At 30.1% G+C, this 24459-nt stretch overlaps 1 protein-coding gene across 1 annotated transcript in view; it reads right to left on the bottom strand.

Moving 5' to 3' along the window:
* Positions 1-24459, bottom strand: part of LOC145935782 (uncharacterized) — a 233132-nt gene that overhangs the window by 185219 nt on the left and 23454 nt on the right. The window lies entirely within an intron of this gene.

The raw sequence follows: 24459 nt of genomic DNA, 5'->3' as shown, positions 1-24459 counted from the left end.
ATTATAAAGACCATTATAATATGTATTAAATTAGCGCACACAATTATGTCTATATGTATGTATATGTATGTATATGTATGTATACGTGTGTATATGTGTGTACCCATCTCTCTCCCTCTAATTAAGAATTATTGAAAAATAAATAGCGTACAATTAATTAGTGGGAGAGAGCTTAATCGCAGGATGATTAAAAGTTATCTCTATATATATATTATATATCTGAAAATTGCTTATTACTTTGAATGTTTTTTTTTTTTCATATTCGTGCAAGTATTTCTTACGATAAAGCACAATTTTATATGAAACGTCATCGATAAAGATAAAATTGAGATTCAAGCGCACTATCTCCAAATGTAACGAAAAATTGAGAGCCACTGTGACCCACTAAATATTTCACAAGATCTTTTATTCTTCCCTGTTGAAAGATAGATGTAATCTTCACGATCCTTTAGAGAACTGTACACGAAATTTCAAATAAGCATTTAAGTACATAAAAAACTGTACATATGCCTATATTTAAAATTTCAGTCTAGATATTAAAAGAACAACGCGTACCGTTTTATATTTTACCTTCAATTTCACATCAAATACAGACAATTAAGTCTGTACGAAGCCAAATGTACGGTGGAAATTGGGCCATGAGTCTTCGTCGCGATCTTGTTGCACCTGGGTTCCTCGAGGAAGTTCATAATCCGACATCTTGGCCGACATGTTCGCTGGCGAGATACTCGCATAAGAGCGGAACGCTACGTTAAGTTTCTTAAACTTGCTGGCAGCGAGTCATACACAGTTGGAAAATTTGTGTTTTCTTGTTAGAAACGGTCCCCGTTAAAATTTTTGTGTTAAATATTTAACACATTCATGTGTTAAATTAACACATTGCTGTTGTGTTAATTGAACTCAAATGTTAAATTATTAAAATAACTGAAAAAAAGTGTAAAAATAACACAATGTGTATTTACTTTTAATTTTACACAATAAATATGTTCGATATTATTAGTGACAAGATTTATCTGTTAAAATTTACAGAAAAAAATGTTAATTTTACTTTATAATATAAGTGGGGATGATAAAATGTAAAATTAACAATTTTTTAAATTAATTTTTACATTAAAACTATGTTAATTTAACACAAAATTTATTTTAAGTTTACTTGAAGTTTGCATTTATTTTATGTTAAAATATTAACACAATATTCGTGTCATCATTTAACATATCCGTATTATGTTAAATTAACACAAAAATTTCTGTGGACCGTTTGGGACAGGTGATATTTGTTAAATTTAACACAAATTTTTCAACTGTGTAAACCTCACCCAAAGGGACTCCCCTTATTCTACTTAAAACAACGTAACGAAAATACGTCTTTACGCCAAAGTCATGATGTAAAAATAGGAAAGGGAACTGAGAAAGGGACGAAGGGACGGAAAGTGGACCGGATGATTAAGGGGAAACGAGGAAGGTTTATTACCTAAAAAACAATTTCCCCCAAGAGCAATGATAAAGATTAATGTGCTATAAAGTTACCGCAATACGTGCAGTGATGCCTGAATATATGTGTTTCTGAACGTTATCGTTGACACGGTAGATTGACAAATTGGCTAATTTCGAATACAGGACACACGCGATTGCGTCGTGCAAGTGACGGATTGGACATATAGGCGAACGATATCCGCTTCCTCCGCGATTTCCTTTTACAATAGTCGCGTTTTCTCTTTCTTTTTTTTCTCTCGTGTATATCTTAACGATCGTCTCTTTCATTCGTCTTTTTTAAAAATGCTGTAATAATTTAAAAATAAAACGCGTCTGTTTGCACGTCGTAATGCGCGTCTTTAAATAGCAAATAAATTTTTCTTAGGAATCAGGGAGTCTTGTGTAAAAATAAATGCTCAATGTCTCTCAATCAAAACGTTATAAATACATTTTTTATTTTTTAAATGTTTTGTCTCAGTAACGCGTTTTATAATTATATACTTTAATATTTGTTATAATATCTAATAATATATTAAAAAGATTAACTATAAATATCGATCTCTCTATAAAATATGCCATTAATTTTATCGATTTAATCTGGAATATTCTTAAGTATATATACATCCGCTATAAAATTTATTTAGAATACTATCATTCTGATCCGATTATGCTCTCAATGTGAATGATCGAGCGCATTGAGCATGAAATTAGGACGGAATATTCTTCAAACAACATATAAATCGTTTCCATAGCGACCAGATTCGCGAATTACCGGAAGCGATCGCTATTGATGTGAAATATAAATTTTATCGTCGTATAATTTATAATGATAAATATTCCAGAAATCGTAGAAATTTCCGGAAATAATTATTAAGACAAAAAACATTAATAATAATTGCTATGATTACCATCTTCCATATAGTACCTTCATTAATAAATAAAATAATTGTATGTGTAATAAAGTAAATTTATTAGAATTTTTGATTAAAAAAGTAGCTCTTTTAAAATAAAATGTGCGATTTTATAATATTTATTCTCTTTAATGCATCACCAAAATTTTATGTATTTCTCTCTCTTTCTTCCAATTATGTAAATTTCTATCTGATTTAATCGACATTATCGAAAAGCCATTCGTTAATTTATTTATATTACCATGATAATGGTGTCTTCCAAATTTCCAAACTATATCAACCGTCTTTACCCATCAATTTCGTTCAATATTCTTCCATGATGTTCTTCCCCCGATTTCGAGATTTCTCGTTTAGATTCGCAGTGTATCGAGACTTATCGAATATCATCGGAAATGCATGTCTCACGATAATAACGTGAAGACAACAATGAAGTTAGTAGGTCACCCTTTGTATTCATTCTCTTCAGCTTTTCTTGTCAGCTGCTGAAGCGGAACAAGGCTCCCATTACTTATGATCGAGTCATAAAAAATAATCTCGAGAATATGGTTCACTATGTCACGTCTCATTGTGAACGGAAGAAGATATAGTACGCACGAAAGTATTATTCGTGGCCTTGACATTAATTACCGTGACAATGGAACTAATTAACTCGCAAAATCACGTCGTATATAGTGAACCACGTTCGATTATCAACGTTCATTTAAGGCGGCATGGCACAAGGAATGTGCATATCGTGCGAAATATCGATATCGATAAATCGACAGTATGCCTTGGACAGCAGATGCATCTGACCGACTCGTAAACTGATATCCACTCTAAAGCCCTTAGCCTAGAGTATATGTACATCACGCGTGTATTCTGAAAGTGGTTGACAGGTCAAGGGTCTCGTTTTCACGATATATAACCACGTGAGGACAAACCTGTACAAAAGTGCAACGTCATAAGCGCGCCGAGCGTTAAGGGCTGAGTAAATTTATCGTCCGCCGAGCACTTTCCCTCGCAGAATGTCCGTCGTTAACAGCTATTCACGTCCAGTTCACAAACACGAGTATATTTTCACAGCACGTTTTACATAAGTATTGAATCTGAAATTACGCGAATTCACTCTTTAAGGCTCCTAGTACCTTGTCGACCATGTCGGAATCGTGACGTCAGAGGCGAGAAAATACACGCTAAAATTTTTTAGATGCCATTTCTAAATAAAAATATATTTGCATAAAATAACACTTAAAATCTCTTTAATACACACTTCTAAAAAACGCCGAAAACTATCCTTTTCCCTTTATAATCAATCAACAGCTGTAAAATGTAATATTACGAGGCCCAGTCCGTCTGGTCTTTGCACATGCGCAGTCATTCCGCATGTCAAAGTCTGATATCTCGATCATTTTACGGTTGTTGATTGACTGTCAAGGGAGAAGAATAGTTTTCGGCGTTTTTTAGAAGTGTATTAAAGAGATCTTAAGTGTTATTTTATGCAAATATATTTTTATTTAGAAATGGCATCTAAGAAATCTCAACGTGTTATTTCTCGCCTCTGACGTCACGATTCCAATATGGCCGCGGTGAGCACCCAGGAGCCTTAAGTAGAAATATTTCTTTTTGTTCCTAATTGTACTAACTAATAATTATACAGGGTGTCTGGTAACTAATTGACCAACGCTTAAGGATAGATTCCTCGGATCATTTGGAGACGATTTTTCCTCAGCGAAAATATCGAGGCATACATTTTCGAGTTATAAGCGATTCAAAATGAAGGATTTTTCGCAAATTAAGCCTTGCGGAAATAAAATATTAACAAAATCACATTCTTCAATTAATTTCAGGTAGAGTTTACTTTAATAGAATTTTTATTTAAGGCTTACTTATAAGTTACAAAGATGGCAAAAATTGGGAACATGCAAAAAATGATGGCCTCCCTTAAGTGTTAATTAGTTAATTACCAGACAGCCTGTGTAATTCGAAGAACAGAGGACAGTAAATCCGTATTATCATCTCGAATAAATCTTGAACGACAAATCGAGGAATGAATAATAAATTAGCCCGTACTTATTTGTTAGGAACGAAATTAGTAATTACCGTCGCGTACGATTCCAATTGTTCAACGCGATGCACGATTATATTAAATCCACGAATACCACATACGTTGATTGCCAGTCGGTTGATCGTTTGTCAACTCGCAACATCAGCGTTTCCGCTTAAGGCTCCATTCATAATTGGCAGTAGTCGCTAAATTATACAATTCGGCGTAATGGAAGTTATACGATTCTATATCCGTCATGATGAGCACAATCTTCGTACGATAACGAAATTTGAACGTCATTGAGTGTGTAAAACAAAGAGTCATGGTTAACAAATTAGTAGCAAAAAAGATGCAAAAAAAAGCGCCGATATGCTTAAGAAATTTAATCTCACTTGATAGACGTTACAAAAGATTAAGAAGCGATTCGAGAACTTTGTCATAAGAACGACCTGTTGCAGCGACATGAAAAAAGCTCTTTCTCCTTTAAAAAATCTAGATTCGTGTCCTGACTGATTCGTTTCTACTCTAGTTGATAAAATTCGTAAAATTTTCTGCAACATTTATTTTTGGTACCATAAAGCTAATAATATTTTGCTGCATAAAAATAAAAACTTGTGTATATGACGTTAAAATATTATATAAATAATACTTTTAATATTTAATATGTACAATCTGGAATATCGCGCTATATAATATTATACACAGAGAGAATTTTCTCTTAGAATTTATCCTGACAAGCATGGTAATCGTGGGACAATATGGTATAGAAAGAATTTTATGAAAATTTCTCTGATTAATATTTATCATAATAAAAAATATTAATATCTATCACAATAAAATATAAAATGTTTGATTAATTTTATTAAAATATATTCAATAATTCAATAATTTTAAAATATGTTAAAACTTGGGATTCTTTATGTGTTTTAAATAGAATAGAATGCCAGAAAAGTAATAAACATATAAAATATTTTATATAAATTTTACAATACAGCAAAATATTTTCAATCCATTTCAATCTTAATCGCTCATGATAATTTTAACATGCAGCATGGTAATTTTCGGCTTATTACCAAACTTGATCAAATTTATAGTGAATTTTGCGGTAAAATACAACGAAAAATTCTCTCCGTGTATGTTTCCTTTTATGTGTGTACAATAAAAAAATTATGAAGTTAATACAAGTTACCCATAGCCTGCTCGCCTTTCCCCTTGATAAAGTAAACCTACAATATCCATTAATATTATTGCGCGTTCTAATTAATCGAGCCCAAATTATATCCAATTGAACGGAAGCTAACAATCTACAATCTACATACCTACCTACATCGCGAGAGCGCGTGGCTCTCGTAATAAAATAATACTGTACCTCATATTCTCTTTACGATTGGCGTAATACGCGATCAAAGATTCGTCGAATTTTCCGTTAGCAGATACAATTGATGATTGAATGGGTAATTTATTAATTTCGTTAATTTGTATCGAGCGCACATTTGTCCAGATGATTATGAATTCGCGGCGGTCGCAGCTTCCGCGGTTCCAGGATATTGAGAGACACATATACGACTGGCCGCGTCCGATTATTAAATGCGTTACTATCGGAGAATATGTCCACTGATTGCTGGACGGCACATTTATGCCTCGATTACCTCGATCCCTTTGCTTGCAACTGGCAAAGTCCATTCTGTACGGCCGTATACGTTTGATCTATCGACGATCGTGGCTACCCTCGAGCGAGAGAATATCAGAACTATCATAATTGCAGAGGTCGCACCTTTATTGATCAGTTTGCCATTTCACATAAATCACTTGAAACCGATATCGAGCCGGATCGTTGTTGATAGGTACAAACCTTTTATCCGCGAAAATTGCAGAATGTTTGAGAGACAGGCACACGACACGCGTATTCTACATCGATAACGTATTCAATCTCATGTATTCTATTTTAAATATGCAAATATATGTATAAAAATTTAAGTGCATCAATTTTAAAAAGAGCTTAAATATAAGTTATTTAATATTTCAAAGAGCAAAGTAATGCATGCACGTTAGCTGATAAATTGCAAACGCCTACATATATTTTATTTATATATATATATATATATATATATATATATATATATTATTCGATTTTGTCATAAATATAATAGATTATTCTAAAAATGTAACGTAAAGATGTACTTTATTCAGACTGTGCATTTTTTACATTTTAACAATTTATGTAAAAGATCAACATATTTAATCAACTTGGTTTATAGCAGATTTTTTCAATCTATGCGCACACACTTTAATTAATTCGAACTACAATATAAAATTTAATTATAAATTCGTTATAAAATCAGAGATTGTATAGGCGTAATAGATGCTGCAGTTTCTGATAACGTTTTATATTCAAATTGTACGTTGTTAATCTGTTAATTGATTGGACATCCCAGTTTCCGAAACTACATGTTCGATCAAAATCATTGTTAATCGCGCTGTCATCATTATCGATTGTCTTCACCTCGATTGGTTTTTGATAAGCTTCCACTAAAAACCTTAATCGATTCTGAATAAATGGCATAAATAATGTTTGTCTCGCAGAGAATCGGTCGAGTATCAAATATGATATTAGTTGACTTGACTACTGAATTATTTCAGGAGTTAATGTATGATATCGCGCTCAATAAAGCACAAAACATGCTAAATAAAATAAATAAAAGTAAATTACATTATATTAATGGTATATAGGTATAAAGGAGATTAATAGTTTCCTTTTTCTAAAAATTGAAAAAAGAAAAAATTAACAAAGAGAGACAGTTTCGTCAATCAGCTTGTCATTAAACATTCACTATTGACATTTGACAATTTCTGTCTGAAACATGTCGTTCGTTTCACTTGTGGAAAAGCGATTGATTTCCAGTGAACGTTCATCACTGGACGATTCTAATGAAATCACGACAATCGCTCAAGGCTGAAAAGAACGTAGAAATAAAGTAGAAAGCAGAGAAATCTAATTCAAATTGGCAAAATGTAAAGGAAAAAAGTACATTGGAGCAAGTTCACAATTGAAAATTTTCGCGGATTGTATATTTAAGCAGACGTCATATTTATTTTATATATAAATTTTTTTCTATGAAGCATATATATGTATATATTATAGAAATTGTAGGAATTATAAAAATAATAAAAAATATTCTCTCTCATTTAATTTATTGCAAATTCGTTAAAAGTTAATGATAAAATCATACCTTTAAAGATTTTAATTAAAAACCCAATTTTAATTAAATGTGATATATAGATACTACTCGAATCTCATTAACAATGTGCTAGTTACAAAGAGATTAACCTAGTCCGTTTAACATAATTACACTGGCCGCGCCAAATTTACACATTTATACATTTGTAGGAAAATGGAACAAAGCGCCAATTTTATTAGGGACAAGAGAAATTAATTAAAATATTATAATTGTGTATACTCTCGATGTCGATAAACAAAAGTTAAAAAAAAAAAAAAAGCTAATTTGCACTCGAAACGATTTATTATATACGTTCGGCGATTTATTAACATTCAATATTTTCTCATCGCGACACTTTCAGGAACAATATACGGCCATCAAGTAGATTAAATTGCGCATCAACGTCTAATCATCCGTGTAAATGTCCACGACACTCTTAATCAGTTAATGTCGGCATCGTCACGCCCGATCCGCCATTGCGCCGCACGGACGGGAATAACTCTGCCTTTCTAGAAAATCAGATGAAATTGTTGCAACAACATCTACCTATCTTGGTTGATACACGCGAAACGACGCGACCAAACATTATTCACTTTTGCTCGTGCACATGTGCGTGCATATCGTTGCACTCTCCGGATATGCGCTCGGCCAGTTTTTCGCGGTTTCGTAATAACGAACAACGAATTCGCGGCACGATGCCAAGGTAAACGCAAAAGTCGCTTCGCAGGTCGGCGAATGAGACGCCGCTGTTTTGTGTTCTTGAGAGGTTTAACGCGAAGGGCGCCAAATTTATGCGTTCGCGCGCGTCGACGTGATTTTATGTTTCGGTCTGTCCCATTTTAATCTATCACCCCTCGTAACTTTGCAGGAAGCGATCGTAGAGATCATGTGTTTTCTTTACACCAATTGATATTGGTCTTAATATTCTGTACATAAAAGTATTACAGTAAGATTACCGAAAAGTGTGAATGTTTCACAAGATATTTTATATTTTATGTCAAAATACTGTAAACTTCAAGTCTCAAAGTACTTAATAAAAAATAACTCATATATAGGGTTTTGGAAAGCTCTCGAGGTAAGCTACAAGAATATGTAATGAAAAATAGGGGGTTCCATTTAAGAAATTGAAGGTGACCTTCACGTGACCTTCAAACGACTATCCATGGTCAAACCAATGACACCATCTTATGTCCCCCTCAAAGTCAAAAAACTTTTGTATGAAATATTTTTCTCTACGATCGCTTCCTGCAAAACAAATAATGTTCAATAATTGCGAAATCGCGTTTGACATGTACGAAGAAGTTAGATAAATTCGTTTCAGCATATAATCTCACTGCAAGATACATTTATCTAATTGAATATACAAAAGATGATATATTTCATTTTAAAAAATCTCATTTTCTGTATAGAAGTAGTTTAAAATTATTGTGTGTTTTTATAATCCTACGTTCATGTTCAGATTTATAATGTAATATGGTATTTTTAATTATGATTTAATTAGAAAATTATTTGTGACAATTACTGGTTTAAGGACTCTTTATTTATGTGAAAAAGGGGGATGTTTCGGCGTACGTAATTTTTTTGTGTACCGGCTTCGATTAAGAAGGAATCTTTCGCCTTAAGGAATTGTATTGCCGTGCCATGAACATGGGAGATTCTCGAAATTCCTTGAAATGTGTGCTTGCAGGATGAGATCGCGTTTGCAAGCGCCATGACTCGCCAGAAATGCACTTGTTAAACGATGCGATCGTTGAGCCTGAACAATGTACGTAATGTTCAATCCTCTACGATTTCGGCCGATTAAACGCACAGTCAAATCGCAAATGGTTAATATGTTCTGCATAACCAAGCGTGAAAATATACGTAGTTATTAAAGCGAAAATTTTAGCAGTGGCTCTCATATTTTCTACGAATATGAATAGTAATCTGGTCTTTAAAATCAAGAAGGCGATTTATATTAATGCTTCGCGAGATATTATCTACACTCTAATTTGTTATATTGTAAGTTTTTTGAATAATCTCAAGTACGTTCTTTTTATTGACCAAAGGTGTTTAAGTAATCCAGCGATTTTTCAACGAGTGAGCGAATACGAATATATATGAACGTCAAACATATTATGTATAAATATAAATATCATGTTTAGCTAAAAATTGTTGAACTGAAAAGAGAGAAATATATATATATATATATATATATATATATATAAAAATATCGAGTGCAAACGAGAGATATACATATATCGGAAGTCTGTATTGTGATTATAGTGTCTTCAGTAACATTAATTACATTATCTCATTCTAATGTCCATAAATGCCATCATTCTTTATAGCACTGACGTATCAATGTATCTGTAAAATTTGTATGTATGTGTATTATGCTAATAATAAGATATGTGTGTGTTGTATTATGTTATATTTAAGAAAAAAAATTGTACTTAATGTAAGTAAATAGATGTACGGCGTGTTCGAATATTTAAATGTTTCCTTGTACAAAATGTTAATAATAATTTAAATAGTGTTTATGTAAACATCAATTTTTTTATTCTAGGAAAAATTAAAACTATATAAAACTGAAGAATATCGTCGCCTCTAATTAAGATATCTAATAGCGATTAAATATAAGCGATTTTCCTGTGAAATACACCATATTTATTGTATCATAAAAATTCAATTTAGACATTTGTTCATTCACACGAAAAACGATTCTCCATAATACCTAAATCTCATTGCATGACGTTGTGTAAGTTTATCGAGTAACTCTTGGTGGTAGCTGTTTGTTAATTGAATAATAATTGAAATCTCCTAATGAAAGTATTTACGTTAATCTTTCGTTGTTATTCGTCGACATAATAAAACTACCACCATCCAATAAATATCTTTCCCAAAGATATAAACGTATATTTCCCATAAAATCTTTATGGAATCGAAGGGCGCGCAAGATGGGGTAACATTTTTTTATGAAACATATTTTCTGGAATATGAAATTTTCTTGAATATATTAAAATGAGGTCTTACATTTTTTATAGTTTTCATTGTACGCATACTGAATATACGAGCAAATCAGTAAAAAATTTTACGAAGATTGCATAGAAAAGCCTAATAATTTTAACTTCCTTATCTCCACGTTTTGTACGCCTATTGAGAAGAATATATATAAATATTATATGTAATATCCTATAAATAATCTCCCCCTCAAAAAGATATGAGATTAGCGACTTCATAACACACAAATTAAGATTAATTTAATATCAATGACACAATAAGTTTTTTAATTTAAATATTTTTAATAAGTAAATCTCTTTATTCACACACAAAGAATCTGCTGATAAAATTTCACGCGCGTATACTTTGCCCCCAAAAGAAATGAGATCTAGTGCCACTATAAGTCTACTGTGAACGTCTCGACGGGATGGCGTCAAAGCTTTTGCATCGAGACTGAAATCTGATCGTCGTAAGTACAAATTGGATGCGAATTTGTCTTATTAAAATTAAGTGCGCGAAATTGGATACTATCGAATTCTAAACCAAATCACAGTTGAAAAATTTGTGTTTAATTTAACAAATATCACATGTCCCAAACAATCCACAGAAATTTTTGTGTTAATTTAATATAATACGGATATGTTAAATGATGACACGAATATTGTGTTAATATTTTAACATAAAATAAATGCAAACTTCAAGTAAACTTAAAATAAATTTTGTGTTAAATTAACATAGTTTTAATGTAAAAATTAACTTAAAAAATTGTTAATTTTACATTTTATCATCCCTACTTATATTATAAAGTAAAATTAATATTTTTTTCTGTAAATTTTAACAAATAAATCTTGTTACTAATAATACCGAACATATTTATTGTGTAAAATTAAAAGTAAATACACATTGTGTTATTTTTACACTTTTTTTCAGTTATTTTAATAATTTAACATTTGAGTTCAATTAACACAACAGCAATATGTTAATTTAACACAAAAATTTTAACGGGGACCGTTTTTAACAAGAAAACAAATTTTCCAACTGTGAAGGAATCTTTTTCAATTGAATCCGAAATAATACGTGACGAATGTGAACTTACAATTGAATATACACACACAATGCCATAAAAAATTTTTTCTTTTATATCACAATTAAATTAAAGAATAATAACCTTATATATGGTATTTAATTTTATTTCACGTATTTAATTTTATTCCACAATAAACGAGAGTTTCACTTTCAGCACATGTATATATTATGCATTTAAACTCGAGAGTGATTATGATATTGGATAAATAAATTAAAAAATCGCTTTCGACTAATGATGATATCGCATGTGAAATAGATTCTTTGTGCATTGTTGAACTATTTAAAACACGAATATAAACTGACCGGATTAGTTTGCTGACGAAAAATTTTATTGACTATTAAACAAACAAGATTGCGAAAAGATATATGACAATTGTGAAAACACGATCTTTTTCGGAGATAAAATTCTAAGAATGTGTTCTTACAAACAGCAAACTTTGCTGTTTACTTGTTACTTTACTTTGTTACTGGATATAGATCATGCTACAGGAAAACACACGTTTCGGTTTGACAGTGCACACAAAATATCTTCACTGGAGATTTATAAGTAAAAATAAATCTAAATGAAAGATTAAAGAAAAACAAAAGAACGTAAGTAAGCAAGCATATAGTGAATAAAAATGATGTTGTTATTTAATTTAACTATTATAAAACAGCCTACAGCTATTAAGAGAAATTTCAAGCAGACTATATTTATGAAAATTATACGGACGTAAAATCATGTATATATATTACAGTATATGAATATTTTTTTATTCTTTATTTTTACAGGTAAACGTTAAGTTTAATAAGACTTCAAGAATTTTAAATAAATTTCTCAGAGAGTTTTTCATTTTACTATTTGCGGTTTTACTATTTGCTATCAAATAAACCATTGAAAATGGTAATGATATTATTTCAAAATGAAAATAATGATTTTCCAATTATTCCGAAACATTTGATTTGAGTATCTCAACATTAGCGAAAAGTAAAAATATAACCTGACTCATTATAAAAGATAACAACTATGTAGTTTAATTCGCAAACAGCTTTGTGCTTAATAATTTAAAAATTATTAATGCGTAAGTATTTTATCTAATAAAATTCCAAATTTAATAAAATTTATAATAAAATTCCAAATTTCATCAGAAACAACATTACATATATCTATATACATGTTATATCCGTTCAGTTCATCCGCGCATTAAATCGAGAGCCAAGGAAATAGAATTTGAATATGACCGGCGTCAAATTATAAAATAATGGAAAAATTTAATGGTGTTCTGTAAGTACTGTTGAAGCGAGTTCCAAACATTTAATTTCGAACCGCTATCAAAGGAGTTCCGAGCCTCCCACGCTAATATGCGCGACTTTAAGAGAAAATCTCGGAAAATTTCTATTAGTTTCGCGTGAAAGGGAATCGCCGGAGTCGAGCGCTCAACTTCATTCGCTTTATTCTTCACACGCGTCTTTGCATTCGTCGAAAATACGGATATCCTTAAGGCATTTTTGTACGAAGCAATTTACGAGGCAATCAAGTGTGCGGAAAGCCTGTGCAGAAACCGGTAGGGAAGAGGCGAGTATAACGAAAGGGCAGCGATTACGCACGCGAACAGCTTACCTCGAGCTGTTCTTGGCAAAGGATTTTACGAGGGTCTTTACGTTATCGAACTTGGATATGACATAATATCGCGTACCAATAAGAAAAGCCGTTTGTTTCGAATAAACTTCTTTCTCCGTCTCGCTGTTTTCGAATTGCATTGTATATTCGAAGAAATAATGAAAGTATATACGAGTCACGAGAGTGTACAGGTTAAAAATTGCGATAAACATCTCGACAAATATTTTCCTCTTACCATCTGTTCCGTCTACTTAGAAAGATAATGGAGGTGAGAACTTTTTTTAATGCCGCATCAATATACATTAAATTAATTTTTTTAATTGGAAATTAAAATTTTATATTTATTTATTAAAATGATTTTTTAAATCTCCATTTTAAATATTAATTTAATTATATTATTATTTTAATATATTTATAATTTTAATATAAATTAAAATGAAAATTTTTAAATAATTTTAACTAATTTTAATTAAGTTAAAAAAAAATTTGTATAAGAAAAGATGTTTGTGTCTCGAATAAACTTTTACCTCGTGTTTTCTTTTGGATTGTATTGTGTTATTCGAAGAAATAACGAAAGAATTATAAATACAAGTTAGAAATAGCGATAAGCATCTCGAGGAAAATTATTTTCCGCTAACATTTGTTCCATCTAGAGAGATGAAAACGACGATGAGAAGTTTTTTATAACGAGGACTTTTTTTAAATACTTCATCGCACATCGCACAAATATCTCTTCAAGCTTTCCATATGGCACACACGTGACATGTTATATAAATGGAGTTCGGATTTACATATATCTGCATACTTATTTTGGACGAACTCTGTCAGTAGCAGTAGTTCGCGTCAGCCTTTTTTCCGCGAGTTAACAACGGAATAGAAATCTCGACGATAAACTTCCTCGAGTCAGGCTTTTCGACCTATTACCTCGCGGAGAAAAAACGTAACTGTCAACAGTATATAGATATGGAATAACGATTGACGACGCCGCATCTCGTCAAAAAATAAACCTTCCTAAGGCTCTATCGAAAAGTCTTACTTTAAAAGGGATCTTTTAAAAAGTAGGTGGCTATAAATAGTTCACGTTGCGTGTGTAAGGGATATAACGATGTACATGATATAATAAACCATGCATGTAGAAAATTGAAAAGTCTGCGAAAAAGTAATTCGCGAGCTAATAATTATTATTAATGTTTATGATAAAGAATACAATTTAATCGCGCCATGTGTTTGCAATAATTGTGTACATTGATGCAGATACACAGTTGGAAAATTTGTGTTTTCTTGTTAAAAACGGTCCCCCTTAAAATTTTTGTGTTAAATTAACATATTGCTGTTGTGTTAATTGAACTCAAATGTTAAATTATTAAAATAACTGAAAAAAAGTGTAAAAATAACACAATGTGTATTTACTTTTAATTTTACACAATAAATATGTTCGGTATTATTAGTGACAAGATTTATCTGTTAAAGTTTACAGAAAAAAATGTTTATTTTACTTTATAATATAAGTGGGGATGATAAAATGTAAAATTAACAATTTTTTTAGTTAATTTTTACATTAAAACTATGTTAATTTAACACAAAATTTCTTTTAAGTTTACTTGAAGTTTGCATTTATTTTATGTTAAAATATTAACACAGTATTCGTGTCATCGTTTAACATATCCGTATTATATTAAATTAACACAAAAATTTCTGTGGACCGTTTGGGACATGTGATATTTGTTAAATTTAACACAAATTTTTCAACTGTGTAGAAAAAGAAATTAATCGAGATGAAACTTTGCAACTTGGACTTGTCACGATGACTCATTCCTTCGAGAAAAGTCGATCAGTTCGTCAAGAGTATACCGATTTGCTGAAAACAATTTCCTACGAACCACCCACGCACGTTTCTCAGTTCTCGTTTATCACCCCCGTTTATACCGCCCAGTCGACTCGAGACCGCTCTTTTTCCTCGCCCTTTCTGTTTTCATGAAACCCTAGGCAGGTAGATCGATAAAATAATTCCATTCGTAGAAAACAATTTTTTGTCCAATCGCGAGCCGGATGGATGATAGGAAAAGTTGGATATCCGTCGACAAAAAACAGATAACGAGCACTTGGTCGAATTCCTTCAGAATCGCTATAAGAACCTCTTTCGGGAATCGAGGAGATTCGAGAGATTTTTTCCGCGAATACGATCACTTAGACAGTTTGAAATGCTAGCAGTGTTGTGCTTAGATAATTTTAAAATTAGCAAGTAAAGATGAGATGAAAATATGTAAATTCAGTCTACACAAGATGAAGATGATTTTGTTTTAAACATATTTAGATAAAATTATGTGGCGATTCATCTAGATAACTTCCAGATAATATTATTTTTAAGACTGCTTATGTAAACACAGTTATAAAAAAATGTAAATTATAAAAGGGATATAAAAATATATTCATATTTTTATTTATAAGTTTCGCTTACTGCTTCTTACTACTTCTTAATTACTTTTACGTGCTATGACTCTAAACCAAATTATCTGAACATTATTCTAGATAATTTAGTAAAGATATCCCTTTTTCTTATCTTAGATATGCAGATATAAATAATAATATTTTTATTATCTATATAAAGATAAGATGACGCCAAAATTTCATCTATATAATTTTATTTAGATAACAGCAAACACTGAATGCTAGATATTGATTTCCAATTGCCGAGTTTTCTGCTACTTGGTGCATCAGGAAAACGCGCAACATAATAAGATTGAATGCCCTGCGATTCGAAAAAAAGCACAGGAAAAAACAAGTATGCATAATTAATTAATGAGTCTTCGCTCAGCGATGCTAATTCTCGGTCGTAATCTCGCTCCATCGGGCGCTTAATTAGATCCACCAGCGGCCGTATACACGTATATATATCTATATAGGAGCTAACGGAATCATGACGGTCATCGATTTTTTTCGCGACGCCTCGACGCCGTTCGTAAGCCGCTTCGTCGTCCTGTGAAATTGGTTGCGTAATTAGCGAAGAATTTTATTGGATTGCGGATGGGCCACCAACTTGAAAGATTGCGCGAAGCTACTTCTCCTTGATGCTGCGTACTTATTTGTTTTCCTTTCCGCCGTAAGTTCCGAGTCTTTTCTTTTACATAACACCTTGTATAACTCCGATTGTGTAAAGCGAAATAAAGAGAACTTTATATTTGAATATCCTTTCTTTTCCTCTTTCAAAATCTGAAAAATTTACAATAAGAATTCTCTAAAAAATTTGTTCTGCAAGAACTAATAAAATCATATATGTGATTAGACTATATATTTTATGTGCATAAATTCGGTTATAATTGAGGTAATGAAGGAAATTTCTCATTGTGTCAAAAAAAATTAAAGGTAATTTTCTTACAGTCCTAAAGGTACTAATTAAAAATAATGGAAGATATACATAATGAGAACAATATTGGAAAAAGAGAGAAGAGGTACAAAATTTTTTATATCTTAAAATATAAAAAAGTACATATTTCTTTCCTCCTTTCTCCCTCTCAAAATCGTCATTAAAAGATCATATAACATATCATTTTCGAGAACCATTAAGAATGATATTAACAAAAAAGATTAGCCGAGTACGAGTATAAAAGTAATTTGATATCGAGACGAGTTAATACCTAACTCAATGATTAAGCGTTGCTTTTTTTCATGCAGTGCCTTTGCGATTTAATTAATATCTCGCGTCACGTGTTTCCATGGTAGCGCGAGCTGTAATTAAAAATTATGATAAAGGCTAGATCAGGAAGGTCCAAGTTTTAACGATGAAATCGCTGAACGCTAAAAATCGTTGTACCTTAGAAACTTTTTCCGTGCAACATGAGAGAACATTTGCTCTTTGTTTGCCGTAGTTCGCGAAACTTTAACGTTGAACCGACTTAATACTTTTAATTTAACTTTTGCATTAGTATATTAATTTATAATTCGAATTCCTTCTCTTATATTTATATAAGAAATTTTATTATTTTAGAAATATTTTTTCCAACATATTTTTCTTTATAAAATAAAGCATTTTCAACTTTCTAAAGGAATTACAAAAAATCAGAATTATTTTATATATAATCTTGTCTGTACTCTCTATGATATCACGAAAATATAATTTTCCATCTCTAAACATTTATATTAAATAAAAAACGTTTTCCAGTAGATTTATAAAGTTGCAATCCCCATTTATTAAGCATGCATGACCTTATCTGATCTGCTAATGATCAGCTGTCGCAAAATTCATTACGTAATTAAACGCAACGATTAGACATGGAATCATTTCGCGAAGGCTCACTATATGACAAATCGATTCATGTCAATCATATATAACCATTGCGATCTATTGTGTTCTCTTAACTTCCGTCCTGATTTGACGCACGCATTAAATGATAAACAAAATGCCTGAACTGGATTAAGGGATGACAGATCGCCATTATCAGCTGACACTTTCGCGTGTCGCAATCAATTACGGATAGATAAGATCACACATAATGCCAATAATTTGAGATGACACACGATCGATGATATTATGAAGCTGTAACATGGTACGTATTTTCTTTTTATCGTAATCGATCAATCAATTAGAAAACTTGCGATGGGATCGATAATAAAATGTCTTTCCCTCCTTTTTTCTTTTTTCTAACTATATGTGAAGCTATTTTTCTTACATTGTTCTTACTAAGTTTTGAATAACGTTTTGAATAAGTTTAAGATTGATCGATATACATATATAATAATTTACAATACATTGTTACTTATTATATATAATAATGTTTTCCAAGATATTATTATATTGTTGATTATTGTTGGTCGAATCAGAAAATTAATTCTAATAAAAAACAAGTTAATAGTAATTGCATATTTCTTTTGTCAATCAATTATTCTTAATTATCAGTATTTATTTCGCGATATTTCACTTGAAAATTAAAAAGAATTGGATTTATATGACATGTATAAATAAGTCACACGAGTCAATAATTCTATCTCGTGGCTAAAAAAGAGATGAAAGACGAAGGGAGATGCTAGCTGAAAGTTGTGTGAGTGGCGCCATCTTTCTCTAATTTAGCAAATGTCTATTATGTTATAAATTTATCATTTAGAATATTAATTAATAAACAATCTAATCTAATATTTTTGTCAAAATATATAATGGTCATTTTGCGGCGTATTATCTTACAGCATTTAATGTTCGCGACTTTTTCTTGCGTTTAACCCATATTTTTGCACAGCCTGAGATGTTAAAATTAATACTACATTTACAAAAAAATATACGCTATCAATGCATATTAATTATAATTCTATTATTTTAGTAATTATACATATATATATCATTTTATTATATACGTTTACTTTATTTACTAAATATCCATGTGTGTGCCTAGAAATTGTAATCTAAAGTTTACAATTAGAGCCTTTATTTCAACAAAGTATATGTCACAAATATATTGTTTGAAAATGCATCGTTGAAAAATAAAAAGAAAGATATTCTTGTATAGTTACATAAACTTTTATGTGAAATATAAAAATAACAAATAATAATGAATGATTTTAATGTAGCAAAAATTTTATATCAACTGTTAAAAAAAATTTTTTATATTAATAGATCTTTAAGTGTGATCTCAAAATCACTTATTTCTTTTACGATTGTCTTAGAAAAATGTGAATTACCAATAGTCGGTAGTCATGTGAATAGAATGAATAGAATTGAATAGAATATTCAATATTTCTTTCAGAGAACGAATGTTTTGTCACAGTATTTAGATATATTCTATTGCACGATTAAAGTTTTGTATAAAAATAGCAATCCAATCTCGTTGCAAATTAACTTTATTTTAAATTGTATTATTTGTATATATTATTAATTGCATTTTTTAAAGTTAAATATATTGTTAGAATCTAAGTAATGAAATAAAAAAAATAATTAATTATTATTTTTCTCTTGTATTAAATTAGATATAAAACTAAACAGTTTTTTGTAAAATTTCATTAAATTTAAAGACAATAGTGCGATACATCTAGATGTGTGATGTGTGTCGAAATCTTTAAAATATTGTTAAGAGAAGATTATCTCGATATAAAAATTTGCATATATTAATCAATATAGTAATAAAATTCATGTAAACACGTCAGCTTGCTAAGCAACAGGTGTCATTCAATTGCTTGTAATAAATTTTTAAGTTTAATAATTTCGATTAATTTTGATGTTTAATAATATCGAAATTTTCTTTTTTTTTTTTTTTAATTTGTCTATGTAACTAAGAACTTATTAAATTATCGTCGAGAAATTTAATTATTATATTAAAAATTCATCTAAAATTTAAATTCAAATTTATCGTTCAGAAATTAATTCTATTTTCGGAATCAATCTCAAAATGCTAAATCAAGAAAGTTTTGTGCAAATATCAATTATACCGCAAGATATGTAATTTTATTTTTAGCTTAGCTTTTATAAAGATATATTTGAAATTTCGAATAATTTATATACATGTATGTAATATGAAATGTTACAAAATTCACACGCGATCAATATATGGTTAATCTAGAAATAATTATTGAAAAAACGCAACAGTTCAAATGAACCAAGCATCAAATATACATTGAATATGATGATTACGTATACATTTATGGCCGCACATTTAGGAACTTAGATAAGCAATTGTATCTATTTCGTAATGATTACGTCACAAAAGAAAACAAACATTGCGTTTATTTAATGGAGATGCAATCAGTTATATTACACAATCAATTATGATATAATGATAGATGAACCGTAAAAATACAGCCATAATTTATATTTTTGTATGTGTATTTGTATAATTTTTTATTATTGCATAATGAAATCGATAAAATAAATGTTCACTGTATTTACCTGAACCAAATTATTCTTTCGCATAATTTAACACCCTGTTTGAGAAAGTACTCCATTTTAGCAGAATTTTTTTAGTAATCGAATACAATTTTAGATTATTAATAATTCTCAAAACATAATGCAAGGGTACCTTGAAAATAATAGACGAGATCAGTGAGGAATGTTCAATTTTTTACGCGTCAAAGTGTAATTACGCCAAAGAATTTCAGATGCAAGTTAAAAGTCGTAATTAAGCGTTTAAATACGCGTAAAAACTCGTGATGCAGCCGCAAAAAAAAAAGACACGATTCTCTAAAAAATTAATACACGCCCCAGATATTAATATACATGGAACTCGTTCCCGTGGTCGTACATTTTCCGAAGACGGTCGCATTGCCGTTGAATAATGATAATCAGCGCGTCAGCTGCGCGCCACCAATTATTTGCGGTTCTCTCTTTCTCTCTCTCTCTCTCTCTCTCTCTCTCTCTCTCTCTCTCTCCTTTCCTTTTGGTTACATTTTCGAACCAGTGGGTGACATTCTTGCCATAGTGCACAGCATAACGAGCATTTAATGTGTGTTCTCACCTCATAGCTCGATTTTCCGTCTGTGTCCGACAAAAAGATTTAATTAACCACGAAGAAAACTGGGTTGCGCGAGATAATGACCCTCGGATGAGAGAGATTTGGAACTCGGATAAAAGAAGATGTAGGAAGAAGAAAACGATGCTACTTTGTAATATACACAGTTTGAAAATTTGTGTTTTCTTGTTAAAAACGGTCCCCGTTAAAATTTTTGTGTTAAATTAACATATTGCTGTTGTGTTAATTGAACTCAAATGTTAAATTATTTTTTAAAAACTGAAGAAAAGTGTAAAAATAACACAATGTGTATTTACTTTTAATTTTACACAATAAATATGTTCGATATTATTAGTGACAAGATTTATCTGTTAAAATTTACAGAAAAAAATGTTAATTTTACTTTATAATATAAGTGGGGATGATAAAATGTAAAATTAACAATTTTTTTAGTTAATTTTTATATTAAAACTATGTTAATTTAACAAAATTTCTTTTAAGCTTACTTGAAGTTTGCATTTATTTTATGTTAAAATATTAACACAATATTCGTGTCATCATTTAACATATCCGTATTATGTTAAATTAACACAAAAATTTCTGTGGACCGTTTGGGACAGGTGATATTTGTTAAATTTAACACAAATTTTTCAACTGTGTAAATAGGTACACTATTATACTATTTGAGAGCATTATCTCGAATTGATAAATTATATCGAAATGACGAATCGATTATATTAATACCATGATAAAGTCGGTGCAATCAAGACTGTTTTTTTCCACGTTTAATTATTTTATCGATGAATTATTTTATTTTCTTTTAAGATTTATTGTGAATGTTAAATTTACATATTTTGCTAAACACGTCTTCTATATGTATAACTATGTATAATTCCATACGAAATGAGAGAAGATGGAAATAAATTCGTCTCAGGCAACAAGATTTCATCTAGAGCACGTTCTCAGAGAGTTCAACTCTAATGAAAGATAATTACGAAGTAATAGTAATCGGTATAAAAATTGTAATAATTTCGCGCATAAAGAATAACACATTTCGGAGACTGCAAAGAAAATTAATTTAATTGCATTCTTCTGACTACGCTGATTCGTCTATAAAATTGCAAAATTTTTCAATTGTGCTATTCAGTAAGAATAGCATAATTTAATATTAAAGAGAAAGAATAAAAATCCTTTTTTATTTAATTTAAAATCTATTTTTAACAAATATATCAGACTGTCAATAGTATCAAAACTATAAGCAATAAAATTTAATCAAATTTAAAAATCTTATTTAATTAAACAAATTAAATGTTAACATCAAAAATAAAAAACGAAACTTCTTCTTGATTTATTTTAAATAAACTTTTAGATTAATTTCAAATAAAAATATCTTTAAAGAAATTAGACACTAAATTTAAAAAATATTATATTATACTCTTTTAAATTTTTGAAAACACTTAATAAAAATTTCCTTAGTTACTACATGAGTAGACGATAAATTAAATCTTTACTTGTCGATTATTCTCATATTATCTTTCTTTAAAGAAATGTCAATCTTGAGGAACCTCTGAAATAAATTCGTGCAGCAATGTAGTCTTCCGATTTGTCTCCGTATATCGTTCTACAAAGCAAGTCACGTGCGAGTGCCGCGCGTTCTTACGAACTTGCGTAACGCTTAATCGTTTGACATTGCGAGAAAAAAGGGTTACGCGTTGCACGTCCGTCGCCTCGCCTACGTGAAAAATGCATCACTGTCTGTCTGCAATTTTAGATTTATTTTAATCTTTCTTGTGTGCGCTGAACTATCACGTGACAAATAGTCCGCAGTCAAGCACGCTTGACAAAGAGAAAGGATACGTTAATTCTCTATTTTTTAGAATATTTGTCAAGAGCAGAAAAAATCTCCCTTCCGGAAACTACAAAGAGTTATTATATACACAGTGCATGTCACACATACACAACGCATGCGCGCATAGATATATATTTGAACTTTGAGTTTAATAAACATAAATTTAATTAATTTTATTTATTTTTTAGTTCGAGAAATTTACTAGAGAGAGAGAAGTTTTGTGGTAGAAATATTCAAAGCAATATATACGACAAGATTTATTAATTTATTTATTAAAGAACAAAATTCATGGTAGAATTAATGGTAGAAAAAAAAATATATATATATATATATTTGTGAGTACTTTTATCAGCAGTTTGGTTCTTTAATAAACTTTTCGCGATTCGTTTCATTCACTTTTTGATTAATTCTTAATTATTACAAGAGTTATGCATATTATTTGTAGTCCACACAGAAAATTAAATTTAATATATAAATCCAAATAATTCCATTTAATTTACTATAGAAGTAGAGCACGTAAGTGTCAAAATTTTATATCGCAATTTAGTTTCTTTTTTTATTTATTTTATAAAAAAATCATAATTTAAGACTATTTGCTTATTCAGCTATTTATATTTATTTACAGCCTATCTAAGAAAAATAATTCGTAAATCATCGCATTCAAGAATTTTCCCCTTCGATGAAAACACTGCTGATAGTAGTCTTTGAGTGAATTTTTCGGCCCGCTTATTATATTTTACGCCATGTTTCATATACGTTCGGAATTTTCTATCGTCGTTTCTTCAATATGAAATATGAAGGGTGCCATTCGAGCCCAAGCGCGACAGTGTTAGATTCGTGTCAGCGTGGGGTGGCTTTCTTAGGATTGGCTCGCTACGGAGATGTCACGTTACATTTTATTCCCAGACGGTTCTTTCGTTTTCTGATTTTGTTCCCGTGTGTATATATTCGCTCGTCTGAACTTCGGTAGCAAAAATGAGCTGATTTTCTCGAGAAGTTTCTTATATCGCCACGGAATAGCATAGTTTTATTATTGGCCAGTAAGCTATCAAATATTCTATCTCAAATTTTTTAGCATAATGAATATTATACAATGTTTCCTTTATCTATTTTATACAAAATAAATATTTAAAATATTTAATAATAATAATTAAAAATACAAATATTTAAAATATTTAAAATAAATATGTAAGAAAATTATTTTGCGAGAAAAAAAAATATAAAAATTATCATATACGCAAAAAAAATGCAATAGTATGTGTAATAATTTTTTAAGTTTAATTAAATTATTCATACCATATAGTTTTTTTTATAAATAAATATATACATATATAATTAAATCGCACGCATTAATTTATTTTAGATTTAATTATATATGTACATTAAGAGAATTTTCTCTTAGAATTTATCCTAAAAATCGTGGTAATCGTGAGACAATATGGTATTTTATGAGAATTTCTCTGATTAATATTTATCACAATAAAAATAATAATATCTATCACAATAAAATATAAAACGTGTTTGATTAATTTTACTAAACTGCATAGTTTTATATTTTATTGTAATAGATATTATTATTTTTATTGTGATAAATATTAATCAGAGAAATTCTCATAAAATTCCTTCCGTACCATATTGTCTCACGATTACCATGATTTTCAGGGTAAATTCTAAGAGAAAATTCTTTCTGTGTATATATTTATTGTTCTTTATATATATATATATATATATATATATATATATATATATATTGTTCTTTTTATTTCAATATTCTTTTTCAAAGCTCCAATATCATGCCAGATACCTTCACGTCGGTACAATACTAAAAAGTAAGTTGCCGCGGTTCACCAGGACTGCTTTATTCGCTATTTCATTCCGTTCACGAGCGGG

This window comes from Prenolepis imparis, unplaced genomic scaffold, assembly GCF_030444845.1.
Source record: "Prenolepis imparis isolate NDT839.2.m4 unplaced genomic scaffold, iyPreImpa1.0 SCAF_5, whole genome shotgun sequence".
In the NCBI taxonomy this organism is placed as follows: domain Eukaryota; kingdom Metazoa; phylum Arthropoda; class Insecta; order Hymenoptera; family Formicidae; genus Prenolepis; species Prenolepis imparis.
Note: the sequence above shows the minus strand (reverse complement) of the source record. Positions and strands in the feature narration are given on the sequence as shown.